The following is a 14754-nucleotide window of genomic DNA, read 5'->3' on the forward strand; positions in this document are numbered from 1 at the left end:
AGAGAGAAAGAAATAAAGAGAGAGAGAGAGAAAGAGAGAGAAGAAAGAAAGAGAGAGAAAGAGAGAGAGAGAGAAAGAGAGAGAAAGAAAGAGAGAGAGAGAAAGAAGGAAAGTAAGAAAGAAGAGAGAGAGAGAGAGAGAATTGATTAGGCATGGGCACTTGATTCAGTTTTTTGAAGAAGTAACAAAGAGAGTTATGTGGGCAGAACAGTGGACGTGACATATATGGACTTCAGTAATGCATTTGACAAGGGTTCTCATGGAAACTTGGTTAGCAAGGTTAGATCACATGCAATACAGGGAAAACTAGCCATGCAGATACAGAACCAGCTTGAAGGTAGAAGATGGTGTTGGTGGGTTGCTTTGCAGACTTGAGGCCTGTGACCAGTGGTGTGCCACAAGGGTCAGTGCTGGGTCCACTGCTTTTTGTCATTTACATAAATAATTTAGATGTGAACATAGGAAGAATAGATTTTCATATTAGAATCAGTCTGACCATGGTAGAACAGATGGCTTCCTTGTGTGAGACTAACACCATCAATGCATTATCTGGGACAACATGACACCAATTATTAAAGTTCACTTGAGAATGTAACTTTTAAAAAAACTTTTGCAATTTTCATATTAAAGAACTGAAAACCAACATGGTTATTCTAAAAGATGAAAGACTTAACAAACAATCCAGGTCTTCTTCAATATATAATTTCAGTTGCATCACTCTGTAAACGTTTGCTATAAATTCTGTGTCTTACAATCTTATTCTCCACAACCACCTGATGGAGCAGTGCTCCGAAAGCTTGTGCTTCCAATTAAACCTTTTGGACTATAATCTGGTGTTGTGTGATTTTTAAATTTGTACACCCCAGTCCAACACCGGCTCCTCCAAATCATGAAGACTACAGGAGGAATACTTAGTAAGTTTTCAGAGTGGAGGTACAGTGGACAATGAAGAAGGTTACCTCAGAGTACAATGGGATCTTGATCAGGTAGGCCAATGGGTTGAGGAGTGGCAGATGGAATTTAATTTAGATAAATGTGAGATGCTGTACTTTGGAAAGGCAAATCAGGGCAGAACTTATACACTTAATGCTTAGATCCTGGGGAGTGTTGCTGAACAAAGAGCTTGGAGTGCAGGTATATTGCTCCTTGAAAGTAAAGTCACAGGTAGATAGGATACTGAAGGTGGTGTTTGGTATACCTTCCTTTTTTGGTCAGAGCATCAGGTATAGCAGTTGGGAGGTCATGTTGTGACTATACAGGACATTGGTTAGGCCACTTTTGGAATACTGTGTGCAATTCCGTCTCCCTCCTTTCAGAAGGATGTTGTGAAACTTGAAAGGGTTCAGAAAAGATTTACAAGGATGTTGTCAGGGCTGGAGGGTTTCAGCTATAGAGAGAGGCTGAATAGGCTGGGGCTGTTTTCCCTGGAGTGTGGGAGGCTGAGGAGTAACCTTATGGAAGCTTATTAAATCATGAGGGGTAAGGATAGGGTGGGGGAATCCAAAACTAGAGGGTGAGGGGGGAAAAATTTAAAAAGGGACCCAAGGGGCAACTTTTTCACGTAAAGGTTGGTTCATGTATGGAATGAGTTGCCGGAGGAAGTAGTGGATGCTGGTACAACATTTAAAAGGCATCTGGACGAATAGGAAGGGTTTAGAGGGATATGGGTGAAGTGCTGGCAAATGGGACTAGATTACGTTAGGATATCTGATCGGCATGGACAAGTTGGAATGAATGGTCTCTTTCTGTGCTGGACATCTCTATGACTCTACTACAGGTGAAAAAGCTTCTCTCAGTTAGTAGATATGATATAGAATGTGTTACGGACCAGACCAGAACCCCCTTCAAAGTATTATAAGGGGGCAGGCTAAACCCTAACTTTTATATTTATTTAAAGGCAAATGTAAGGTGCCGTCTTCCTGATGTGATTTGATTGGTCCACCCCTAGGCTTTAACCAAAACATACTTTATACTTAAAACAGTTAAAATACAAAAGAAGGTTGGCATAACCTCAACACTATTAAAATAATTAACAAGATAATGTATTATTAAACCATTAATCACCAACTGTTTCTTATAGGTAACATCCCATGAAGACACTCTTTGACAAAAATGCAATCCAGTCATCATTCTCATGTGTAGTCTTTCTCCAGCCCAGAAGAAAGAAACATTCTGTCCCTTTTGATTTTAAAGGGAAGCCTCACTGTCCAAGACTTCAGACTATCAGCCAGGAACTCGAGTTTTTAGCTCAGGAGTCAGCAGAACTCTTCTCACTAACCAAAAGCAAAACTAAAAGCGTTCCCGGAGTCTCTGTATGAGCCTTGACCATGCCACCTAAATGATTCTTTTGTCTCTTTGGAAAAAGCAAAACCATGGGGAATGCAAAAGCTATCCTAGGGAGACATTTCAGCACCACTGTGACAACACTTCTCCAAGAGAAACATGACAGATAACACCTCTCTTAAAGACACAGCACTGTCACAAATGCACTGCCTGGAAATCAGAGTCATAGAGATGTACACCAGGGAAACAGACCCTTCCGTCCAACCCGTCCATGCCGACCCGATATCCCAACCCAATCTAGTCCCACTTGCTAGCATCCGGCCCATATCCCTCGAAACCCTTCCTATTCATATACCCATCTAGATGCCTTTTAAATGTTGCAATTGTACTAGCCTCCACCACTTCCTCTGGCAGCTTATTCCATACACTTACCCCTCAGATCTCTTTTATATCTTTCCCCTCTCACCCTAAAGCTATGCCCTTAGTTCTGGACTCCCCCGCCTCAGGAAAAGACTATTTATTCAATCCATGCCCCTCATGATTTTATAAATCTCTATAAACCTCAGCTCCGACACTCCAGAGAAAACAGCCCCAGCCTATTCAACCTCTCCCTATAGCTCAAATCCTCCAACCCTGGCAACATCCTTGTAACTCTTTTCTGAACCCTTTCAAGTTTCACAACATCCTTCCGATAGACCAGAATTGCATGCAATATTCCAACAGTGGCCTAACCAATGTTAGAAGTAGGGAGAACGGGATGGATTTCAAAACAAAGTGAAGAATTCAAAATTGAAGCAGGTGAACCAATAGCTGCTGCAAAATCAGCACAGGGGACAGTAGGTGAATGGGACTCCGTGCAAAATGAAGGCAACAGAGTCTTTGTTGTGCAAAAGGTTGGGTGTAAGTTGTGAAGTCCACTTGACAAACTCTGTTCCAAAGTTCTTCGACCACCTCCTTAACTTAAATCTGAAATGTTGACAGTCTCTCCCTCAACCACTAATTCTGGAAGTAAATTCCACAGGCTCACAACTTATTTTGAGAACGGGTTTCTTTGTTGCTGGTGATCTTGCATCGACAGCTTCTTGCTCTAGATCTCTCAACTTCGAGAAACAGTTTGCTTTTATCACGCATTATCCACTTCATTATAATTTTAAAAATCCACTTTTTTCTAAGTCACTTCTCTCATTTGCCGTTCTTCTGACTAGACAGCACTAAAGCTGTGGTCCAGTGCAAGGTTCACCTGGAAACATTGAATTAGTGTTTCAGAGAACAACATATCAAGACAAAGAGTCCCATCTGTCAAACGTTAAGCTGCCTATATTAACAGTTTACCTCAACAGAATACAATTTGTCAACTGCTTTAATTTTTTAAAATTTAATTTTTGTAATAATTGAAAGCAATTATTGTGGTCCTTCTAAAGAGCACCTAACCAGGCTACAGATTCCACAAACAGATTCTTTTACCTTATTTATCACCACAATATTTCTCAATATTCTACATATGCCACCTTGAATACATATGATATAAATAAAAAAGGCAACTTCATTAGAACTGCCTTTCATATTGTGGAAAAACCATAGGTTCAGAAAATGCCCACGAGACTCCAAAATCTTTGATCGATGACCATAATCCAAAGAATTGAGGCTGATTAAGAGGTCTGGCTGTCAGGAAACATGACCTTTCATGGAACATGATCTTTTAATTATACATAGAGGACAAGACTGGCATGGTGCTCAGTGGTTAGCACTACTGCCTCACAGCGCCAGGGAATTGGGTTTGATTCCCCCCTCAGGCGGTTGTCTGTGTGGAGTATGCACATTCTCCCCATGTCTACTTGGGTTTCCTCCCATAGTCCAAAGATGTGCAAGACAGGTGAATTGGCCATACTAAATTACCCATAGCGTAAGGTGTATTAATCAGGGGTAAATATAGGATGGGGAGAATTTTTCTGCGTGGGCTACTCTTTAGAGGGTTGGTATGGAATTGTTGAGCCAAATGGCCTGTTTCCATACTGTAATCTAATCACACTTTACAAGGTTTCAACACAGCACCATTTCTCAAGTGGCATGGTATTCATATGATCTTACATCACTGATATTACAGACGGTCTTATTTACATATTAATGCTACACTTTCACATCACATCTTTCCACAGACCTTTCCCCACCATCACTAAGTCTTTTGCTCTGTTCAATACAGGGGCAGCACAGTGGGTCAGTGGTTAGCATTGCTGCCTCACAGCACCAGGGTCCCAGGTTCCATTCCAGCCTCGGGCGACTGTCTGTGTGGAGTTTGCACAATCTCCCTTCCACAGTCCAAAGATGTGCAGGCCAGGTGAATTGGCCATGCTAAATTGCCCGTAGTGTTAGGTGCATTAGCCAGAGGGAAATGGATCTGGGTAGGTTATCCTTCGGAGGATCGGTGTGGATTGATTGGGCCTGTTTCCACACTGTAGGGAATCTAATCAAATAGATTTATATTATCCAGCAGAGATCTCAAATTACTTCATCAGTAAAACTACACTCAAAAGAAACTTCAGATTAATGCTGGACAGACTCCATATATGAAATACTAGTGTCAAACTGGCCAGTCACAGGACATGATGGGTGTGGGGTTGGAAAGAGAGGGAAAGGGAGAGAAAGTTTATTACTTTACATTGTCAATTCATTGGTTCTCTCATCAGATACGTGGGTGGCATGATGGCACAGTGGTTAGCACTGCTGCCTCACAGCGCCAGAGACCCGGGTTCATTTCCCGCCTGAGGTGACTGACTGTGTAGAGTTTGCACATTCTTCCAGTGTCTGCTTGGATTTCCTCCGGGTGCTCCAGTTTCCTCCCACAGTCCAAAAATGTGCAGGTTAGGTGAATTGGCCATGCTAAATTGCCCATAGTGTTAGGTGAAGGGGTAAATGTAGGGGAATGGGTCTGGGTGGGTTGCTCTTCGGTGGGTCAGAGTGGACTTGTTGGGCTGAAGAGCCTGTTTCCACACTAAGTAAGCAAGTAATACTACCTGGTGTACTCAGTGCACTGTGCTTTGTTCTTATTTTCAGTAGTTGGCATCTGCCTATGTTTTATTTTTGTAGGATTAATACAAATTAATTAATGATGGTTTAGAATGCAACCACAAATTCTCTCATCTGTATCAGGTCTTCACTAGAACAATCACCCTCGTGCTGTCTCCCATGTTCCTGTGCTTAAAACATTTTTTCACATTTCCTTTAAAATGATGTATTACAAATCATTTTGCTAACCCTGTGCTACATCCTTTGCCTTTTCCGCTCTATTGACTGCTGCAAGCAAAGCCTAACACATTCAGCTTTGATATCTGAATTATTAATGCAGATTAGAAACAGCAGAGCTCCAATAATTGATTCCAGTGTGACCTCAATTAACATCACACCAAGTTAGTCACTCATAAGCATTTGATGTTTTCATTTTGACCTTCCTTGGTTCTGGATTGACATCTATTCAGGCTTTGAATTTTCTTAGGTGGGCCCTTATTAACATACCCAATCTTCCTATTCCAAGACTTTTCTTTAACAGGTACATGATGCATGATTGTTTCTTTAATAAACAATATTTAATAACTCCTACAGAATGCACAATAACGCACTTGCAGTAGAAGTAACAACTGTAGCAAGCCAGTTACTACAATAGTACAAGAGTACAATAAATGTTTTTCAAACATCTCCCTTTTCACATAAACAAGTTGAATGCACTCTTATTTGCAGTTTCAACTTACACAAATTATCCCTTAAATATGTTCACAAAGAATACTTGCATTCATGAACAAAATTATGTTAATCTAGTTAGTTCCACTTTTGTCAGTCTCTGCACGCATAATGTAGTGTTAAATCATGGTTTTCTAACGGATGTAATTTGCTATTCCTCTGGTATGCTTGTTCCTGGGGCAATGGTCCTTCTTTGGGGAGTGCAGAACCCATACTGAGTGGTGATACTGTGGTAACTGTTGTTGATCCATTTCCATTGCTGAGATTGATGTCATCCTGTGCTCTTTGCCAGATGTGAATAGTCAATTGTGACAAGATAAAAACTTCCTTGAAAATGAGGTTTTCTCCAAGCATTGCCCATCCATTGCTCATCTGGATGAGATGTGTCATAGGTGGCTCCTCAGCTGTCTTAGCTTAGTATTCATTAAAAGCATTGCTGATGTGTTCCTCAGTCTTATTGCTCAATGTTTTAATTAATTCTGTGGCTATTTAGTAGCTTTTCCACAAAGTGGAAAATATCCAAATTTTATCTCTTATTGCCTCTAATTTATCCAGTAGCAGTATGTGGAAAACACACAAATATTTTTATCTCAATAAATCAAAGTTGCAGACCCTGTTTTAAAAAAAAGTTTCTCACTGTTTCTTTCAGTAACAGTCTCTCTTATGACTTGAGCATTCACACATTTTCATTTGCACCATTCCTGACGCCATGTTTCAAGTGATGTGCATTTAATAGTCCCCACAGACAGCTCACAAAAAGGTACTTACAGAGGTAGAGGCCATATGATAATAGCAAGACAACTAGCACATTAAGGATACAATTAGATTTCTCCAAATAGTGATAATATATTGTCCCTTCAACAGTTTGTGTGCGCTGCTATATTGCAACAATTCACTTTTTACAAAAATGATTTGAGGAGAATGTTTACTGCATAAACATACATGATCCATATGCCAGAAAAACAAAACGGTAGTAGCAATTTTCAGTTCATTTTCATGAACGGTATTCAAATCAGTCCTCAGTAGAATGTTGCGAGCCAATAGGACCAAGTTTGAACCTTTACTGGAAACAATAAAATCCTTTCCAGTTTAAATTTACTTAAGCAAGGTAAAGTATTACATCTGGTTTGTTACAACTTCTATGAAAATTCTATTATTACATTAAAATCATTTGTTCCTTATTTTAAGAACAAATTGTGATGAGAACAATGTAATATTGTTTCATGAGTCTGCTTCACGTGTCTACTTCCCCACAGGAATATTTCTTTAAAATTCCAACCTCAGACAAGCTCAAGTAATTTAATATCTGTCCTTTGGTTTTGCATTTAAATTGCTTAATTGCATATTATTTATGAGGGCAACATTTAAAAAATATGGATCATGTACAATCTCAATATTTTCTCCGACACAAATTCAGATTCATTTAAATATTATCAGTCCATCACACAAAGCCTGGTGAATACCTGTTTTATGCAAGCAAAAGCTTGAGACATTTTACTGTGGTCCAAATTTCTCCTTTAACTTGCTTCAGGCAACTAGTTAGTGAAGTACAGACCAGATATGAAACAGTGCCCATGGTGAACAAGTAGAGACCAATATTGAGAGGGTGGTGCTGGAAAAGTACAGAAGGTTAGGGAGCATCCGAGGAGCAGGAGAATCGATGTTTCGGGCAAAAGCCCTTCATCAATTCCTGACAAAAGGGCCTTTGCCCAGAACAATTCTCCTGGTCCTCGGATACTGCCTCCCTTGCTGTGCTTTTCCAGCAACCCCACTCTCAACTCTGATCTCCAGTATCTGGAGTCCTCACTTTCTAAGAGAACAATATTGAGCCTACCACACGTCTGTTCAAATGTATTGTAAATTAATTTTTTTTTAAATGAATTTTACATGGGAGGTGGGCATCATTGGTCAGATCAACATTAGCTACTCATCCCCAATTTTCCTTGAACTAGCACTGCCACATAGACTTGTAAATCATGCCTACTATGAAGCTTCAAATACAGCTCTTGTTCATTTATAATCCTGCTGCTCTGTCACACAGCATCAGTTGACACGCTGGCTCAGAACCAACAGATCCAGATACCTGAGGGAAGGCTGTATACCCTTTGATTGAGATTGGTCTTCATTTTGGTAACTAAAGCTAGCACTGTTTCAGATGGCAGTTAAGAATCAACCACATCATCATGTGTGTCTGAAGTCACATGTAGACCAGACCAGGCAAGTACAAAATATTCATGAACAAGATGGATTTTTATGGCATTCAATCAATAATGGTTAGCACAGTTACCATTATGGAGGCTAGTTGTATGTTCCAGATTTATTAATGGAATTCAAATTCCATTACAGTGGAATCTGAACCAAGTTCCACGACATTTGGCCTGTCGCAAAAATGTCACTATAGTTGTTATGGGGGATTTTAACATGCAGGTAGACTGGGAGAATCAGGATGGTATTGGGCCACAAGAAAGAGACTTTGTGGAGTGCCTCAGAGATGGATTCTTAGAGCAGCTGGTGCTGGAGCCGACCAGGAAGAAGGCAATTCTGGATCTGGTATTGTGTAACGAACCAGAATTGGTCAGAGACCTCGGTGAAGGAGCCATTGGGAAGTAGTGACCATAATACAATAAGCTTCAATCTGCAATTTGAGAGGGAGAGGGTACAGTCGGAAGTGACAGTACTTCTGTTGAATAAAGGGAATTATGGAGCTATGAGGGAGGAGCTGGCCAAAGTTCAATGGTGCAATACCTTAGCAGGGATGACCGTGGAGGAACAATGGCGGATATTTCTGTGTATAATGCAGAAGTTGCAGGATCAGTTCATTCCTAAAAGGAAGAAAGATACCAGGAGGAGGCATGGGCGGCCGTGGCTGACGAGGGAAGTAAAGAAACATATAAAGTTAAAAGAGAAAAAGTATAACATAGCTAAGATAAGTGGGAAAACTGAGGACTGGGAAGCTTTTAAAGAGCAACAGAGGATTACTAAGAAGGAAATAAGCAGAGGAAAAATGAGGTACGAAGGTAAACTGGCCAAGAATATTAAGGAGGATAGTAAAAGCTTTTTTAGGTATGTGCAAGGCAAAAACATGGTTAGGACAAAAATTGGGCCCTTGAAGACAGAAACAGGGGAATATATTACTAGGAACAAAGAAATGGCAGAGGAATTAAATGGGTACTTCAGATCTGTGTTCACTGGGAAAGACACAAGCAATCTCCGAGGTAACAGTGGCTGAAGGACCTGAACTTAAGGGAATTTATATTTGCCAGGATTTGGTGTTGGAGAAGCTGTTAGGTCTGAAGGTCGACAAGTCTCCGGGGCCTGATGGTCTACATCCCAGGGTACTGAAGGAGGTGGCTCGGGAAATCGTGGATGCGTTTGTGATTATTTTTCGGAGTTCAATAGATTCGGGGTCGGTTCCTGAGGATTGGAGGGTGGCTAATGTTATACCACTTTTTAAGAAAGGTGGGCGAGAGAAAGCAGGTAATTATAGACCAGTTAGTCTGACCTCAGTGGTGGGAAAGATGCTAGAGTCTATTATAAAGGATGAAATTACTGCACATCTGGATAGTAGTAACAGGATAGGACAGAGTCAGCATGGATTTATGAAGGGGAAATCATGCTTGACTAATCTTCTTGAATTTTTTGAGGATGTAACTATGAAGTTGGACGAGGGAAATCCAGTAGATGTAGTGTACCTGGACTTTCAGAAAGCTTTTGATAAAGTCCCACACAGGAGGTTAGTGATTAAAATTAGGGTGCATGGTATTGGGGGCAAAGTACTAGATTGGATTGAAAATTGGAAACAAAGGGTAGTGATAAACGGGCTCCATTTCGGAATGGCAGGCAGTGACCAGTGGGGTACTGCAGGGATCCGTGCTGGGGCCACAGCTTTTTACAATATATGTTAATGATATAGAAGATGGTATCAGCAATAACATTAGCAAATTTGCTGATGATACAAAGCTGGGTGGCAGGGTGAAAAGTGATGAGGATGTTAGGAGATTACAGGGTGACCTGGACAAGTTAGGTGTGTGGGCAGATGCATGGCAGATGCAGTTTAATGTGGATAAATGTATGGTTATCCACTTTGGTGGCAAGAACAGGAAGGCAGATTACTACCTAAATTGAATCAATTTAGGTAAAGGGGCAGTACAAAGAGATCTGGGTGTTCTTGTACACCAGTCAATGAAGGTAAGCATGCAGGTACAGCAGGTAGTGAAGAAGGCTAATAGCATGCTGGCCTTCATAACAAGAGGAATTGAGTATAGAAGCAAAGAGGTGCTTCTGCAGCTGTACAGGGCCCTGGTGAGACCACACCTGGAGTACTGTGTGCAGTTCTGGTCTCCAAATTTGAGAAAAGACATTCTGGCTATTGAGGGAGTGCAGCGTAGGTTCACGAGGTCAATTCCTGAAATGGCAGGATTACCGTACACTGAAAGACTGAAGTGACTGGGCTTGTATACCCTTGAGTTTAGAAGATTGAGAGGGGATATGATTGAGACGTATAAGATTATGAAAGGATTGGACACTCTGGCAGTAGGAAACATATTTCCACTGATGGGTGAGTGCTGAACCAGAGGACACAGGTTAAAAATACGCGGTAGACCATTTAGGACAGAGCTCAGGAGAAACTTCTTCACCCAGAGAGTGGTGGCTGTGTGGAATGCTCTGCCACAGGGGGCAGTGGAGGCCCACTCTCTGGATTCATTTAAGAAGGAGTTGGATAGAGCTCTCAAAGATAGTGGAATCAAGGGTTATGGAGATAAGGCAGGAACAGGATACTGATTAGGAATGATCAGCCATGATTATATTGAATGGCGGTGCAGGCTCGAAGGGCTGAATGGCCTATTCCTGCACCTATTGTCTATTTTCTATTAGTTAGGCTTCTGGATAACTAATCCAGTTCTTACCACTATGCCACCCTCCCCCTACCTCTGTACTGTGCTAAACTGCATCATAATGACATTTGGTTAAATCAGCTAACTCAGGCATGATTGATAATTTACAAGTCTATGTGGCATTCTACATGTACAAAGCAATGATGAAATTCAAAAGTACTTCAACCAATTCTTATAAAGAACACAGTCATGTTCTCACGTCAGGTAAAGCACACTTTATTTGCTTCTCTGAAATTCAGTGTCTGACGATGTTTTCCCAGAATTTAAATAACTGGATAAATAAAACTTTAGATCTCTAAACCATTAGACTCATTGTTGAATGCAGACAACTTTCTTCTTTTCTCAATCCAATGAGCAGTCCAGTTGGTCAATTTCTTATCAATCTCAATAAATAGCACTCTTCTTAAAACCCAGATGTGCAAAACATTCCAAAATCCTTTTTTTCAAATTCCAACTAAAATGGATCAACTGAAAACTCCCTCAATATCTCCTCGAAGTATTCTAGTAGAATCAGAACGCATGGCTTAAGGACAACAAATCAAGTATTTATGCTTATGAAGAAAAATATTATGGCACAGATCATGAAAGAGAGAGGACATTTCGAGTACTTCTATAAATTAGACTTCAGAGACCCTTTTTTTCAGGGTTTTGGTGTCACTATCAATTAGTCAGCAACTCATTCAATGCAGCTGCTGTGAAGCTTCAAATACAGCTTTTGTTCATTTATAATCCTGCTGCTCTGCCACACAGCATCAGTTGACACGCTGGCTCAGAACCAACAGATCCGAATACCTGAGGGAAGGCTGTATACCCTTTGATTGAGATTGGTCTTCATTTTGGTAACTAAAGATCTGTTTGAGCTAATGACTGGGGCACTGAAAGTGAGCACATACTGCTTTTATTGCTCTGCAGCATGATAAGGTATTGGGGGTAGGGGTGGGTTGGTTGACGAGAGGGTTTTCTGGTAATCCTAACTCAAACAAACTTCCACAGCTCAAGTAATACAGCAAAATGTTCTATTTCAAATCAGTGGTTGGAGTGAGTGGTGAACAATTGAACTGTGAGGCTGTTTTTGGTAACATGTATGATACAATGTTTCATCCATATTTAATTCAAATGCATAACTAAATGGATTTCACTATATTTCTTCACACCATGGAATATCAAATATTGTAACAAAGTTCCCAGGAAGCATTGCTGAGTCTAGAACGCTGCACTTAGTCAGAATCATAGAGATGCACAGCACGGACTCGTCCATGCCGACCAGATATTCTAAATTAATGTAGTCCCATTTGCTAGCACTTGGCCTTTATCCCTCTAAACCCTTCCTATTTATATATATACACATCTAGATGCCTTTGAAATGTTGTAATTGTACCAGCCTCCACCACTTCCTCTGGCAGCTCATTCCATACAGACACCATCCTTTGCATGAAAAATGTTGCCCCTAAGTTCCCTTTTAAATCTTTTCCCTCTCACCCTAAACCTATGCCCTATAGTTCTGGACTCCCCCACCCCAGGGAAAAGACTTCGACCATTTACCCTATCCATGCCCCTTGTGATTTTATAAACATCTATAAAGGTCACCCCTCAGGCTCCAACGCTCCAGAAAATAAAACAGTCCCAGTCTATTCAGCCTCTCCCTGTAGCTCAAACCCTCCAACTCTGCTAACATCCTTGTCAATCTTTTCTGAATGTTTTCAATTTTCACAACATCCTTCTTACCTGTCTAAGAAGGAAACAAACAAACAAACAAACTGAACTGGTGTTTGATGAGATCAAACGGATTTAATGGAGTTTATCCATCCAAGGTTATCCTCTGATTTTATAAAGGATAGCTTTTAAATCTGAGCAGACTATTTAGGTATTGCCTGGGCATTCTTAAAATAAATACAGAAAAGTTCTAAAGTAATTCCCCATGACAAATACTGGACTATTTCAACATTACATTTGATAACCTTAAATCTGCAGCTACAATATAGGGCTTTATGCAACTTTTTAATAACATTAACATTTTTAATAACTCTTTTTAACCCAAGTATTGCAGGGTGCATCACATGTGGTCACACATTTCATAAGTGATAACAGCAGGAATCTAGTGTCAGTTTGACCTTTAAGTAGTAACAGAAAGTAGCTAGAGCCAGTTGGATACGCAAAAAGCATTGATACCAGCTATCTATATCAAGCTAGCTAATGCAAAAACCAATACTCTTCAGCCTGTAAACTCAGCTACCAAATTGCCTGTCAGGCATTTTTTCACAGCATTTAATTGCTTCTTAAAGAAGCTCAAGGTCATCCCACATATTTTTTCTAAAATAATTTTTTTTGGGCTGTGGGCTTAGCTATAGCCAGTTTTAATTCTCTACTTCTCGCTGTCTTGAGAAAGTGGTGCTAGGTTTTTGAGTTGCTACAGTCCATGTGCTAAAGGTATTCCTGCAGTGTATCTGGTCGGCATGGATGAGTTGGACCAAAGGGTCTGTTTCCGTGCTCACACCTCTCTGACTAGTTCCAAATTGTGTCCCTTTGTCTTTTGAAGTAACACTCATGATCTAATATTTCTTTATCATTTGATCTCTATTAAATCACCTTTAATCATCTCTTCAATGGTCAGATGTCCAAATATCTTTATCTTTCCTACTAATTCTTCATCAAACATTGTGGATCATCTGAGTTCTTCATGAGAACACCTTTTTTGTGACTCCATGCTCAGAACTGGGCACAGGGCTCAAGGCAGGCTCTAGGCAGAGCAATACTGATTGAGTATCGGTCCTTCAAATGTATTCTTTTCCTTTTACTTGATAGTTCACTTTAGTTGGTTTTCAGATTGATGCTCCCCATTGAATTAACATGGTGATTAAGTTGACGAAAACTCCTAGTTTTCTGTTAACGTAGGTTTTCCAAAAACATTTGCATAGTGTGTATATTATCCTTTTATTTCCCATATTAAGCAGTTTACACATTCCCAAAGTATATTCTCAACTGTGAATCATGAACACTCATGTTTTGTCCAATGATTTCTGGAACTTATACACTACAAAAAAAAACTTGAACTTCTAGTTTTGTTCTTTCTGACAAATCAAATTCTTTGCACTGAACTGGTTTCCAAATCATTAATGGAAGTTAGCAACAACTGATTACTGGTAGCACCCCACACAAAACTCAACAAGTATTTAGTCCTTCAAAGTATGAAATAGCATCTATGAACTCCATATGTAATCCCAAATCCTCACTGCCACATGTAAAATTGCAATGTATAACTCATACTAACATCTAGGTGTCAGCCTGAACACATCTGTGTGCCTGCCTGATGGTGCAATGTTTGTCTGTGAACGAGTTTCAGTCTGACTCTGGATGCCAGTCTGTGGGTGAAGAATCTGGCTGTAGTTTCTGGGTGCCTATCTATGGATACAGAATCTGGGTGCTTGTCTGTGAAGTCATGTCATGGTGTCAGGCTGGGCAACTGTCTGTCAACATCAGGTGCTAGGTTGGTTGCCTATGATTGGGTGCATTGTTTGGGTGCAATGCCCGGGTGTAGTATCTAAATGCACTTCAGTGGGTCCCTGTCTGTGGGCAAAGCATCTGGCTGTAGTGGCTGGGTTACTGTCTGCGATGCAGTATCTGGGTGCACGTCTGCGAATATCTGTCAAGTTGGCCACCTTTCTGTGGATGCTATACCTGGGTGCTGTATGTCAGCGCAATGGGCTGGGTGCCTGTCTGTAGGAGCAGTATCTGGGTTCCTGTGTGTGCACACAGTGTCTGGGTACCAGACTTGGTGCCTGTCTGTAGGAGCAGTATCTGGGTTCCTGTGTGTGCACACAGTGTCTGGGTACCAGACTTGGTGCCT

General features: G+C 40.7%; 1 protein-coding gene across 4 annotated transcripts in view; it reads right to left on the bottom strand.

The window, feature by feature from the left end:
* The window catches only part of LOC122562796 (oxysterol-binding protein 2-like), a 343122-nt gene that overhangs the window by 327850 nt on the left and 518 nt on the right, over positions 1-14754 (bottom strand). The window lies entirely within an intron of this gene.

Source organism: Chiloscyllium plagiosum, unplaced genomic scaffold (genome assembly GCF_037043375.1).
Source record: "Chiloscyllium plagiosum isolate Xiang-an unplaced genomic scaffold, Cpla_swu_hap1 HiC_scaffold_24, whole genome shotgun sequence".
Classification (NCBI taxonomy): domain Eukaryota; kingdom Metazoa; phylum Chordata; class Chondrichthyes; order Orectolobiformes; family Hemiscylliidae; genus Chiloscyllium; species Chiloscyllium plagiosum.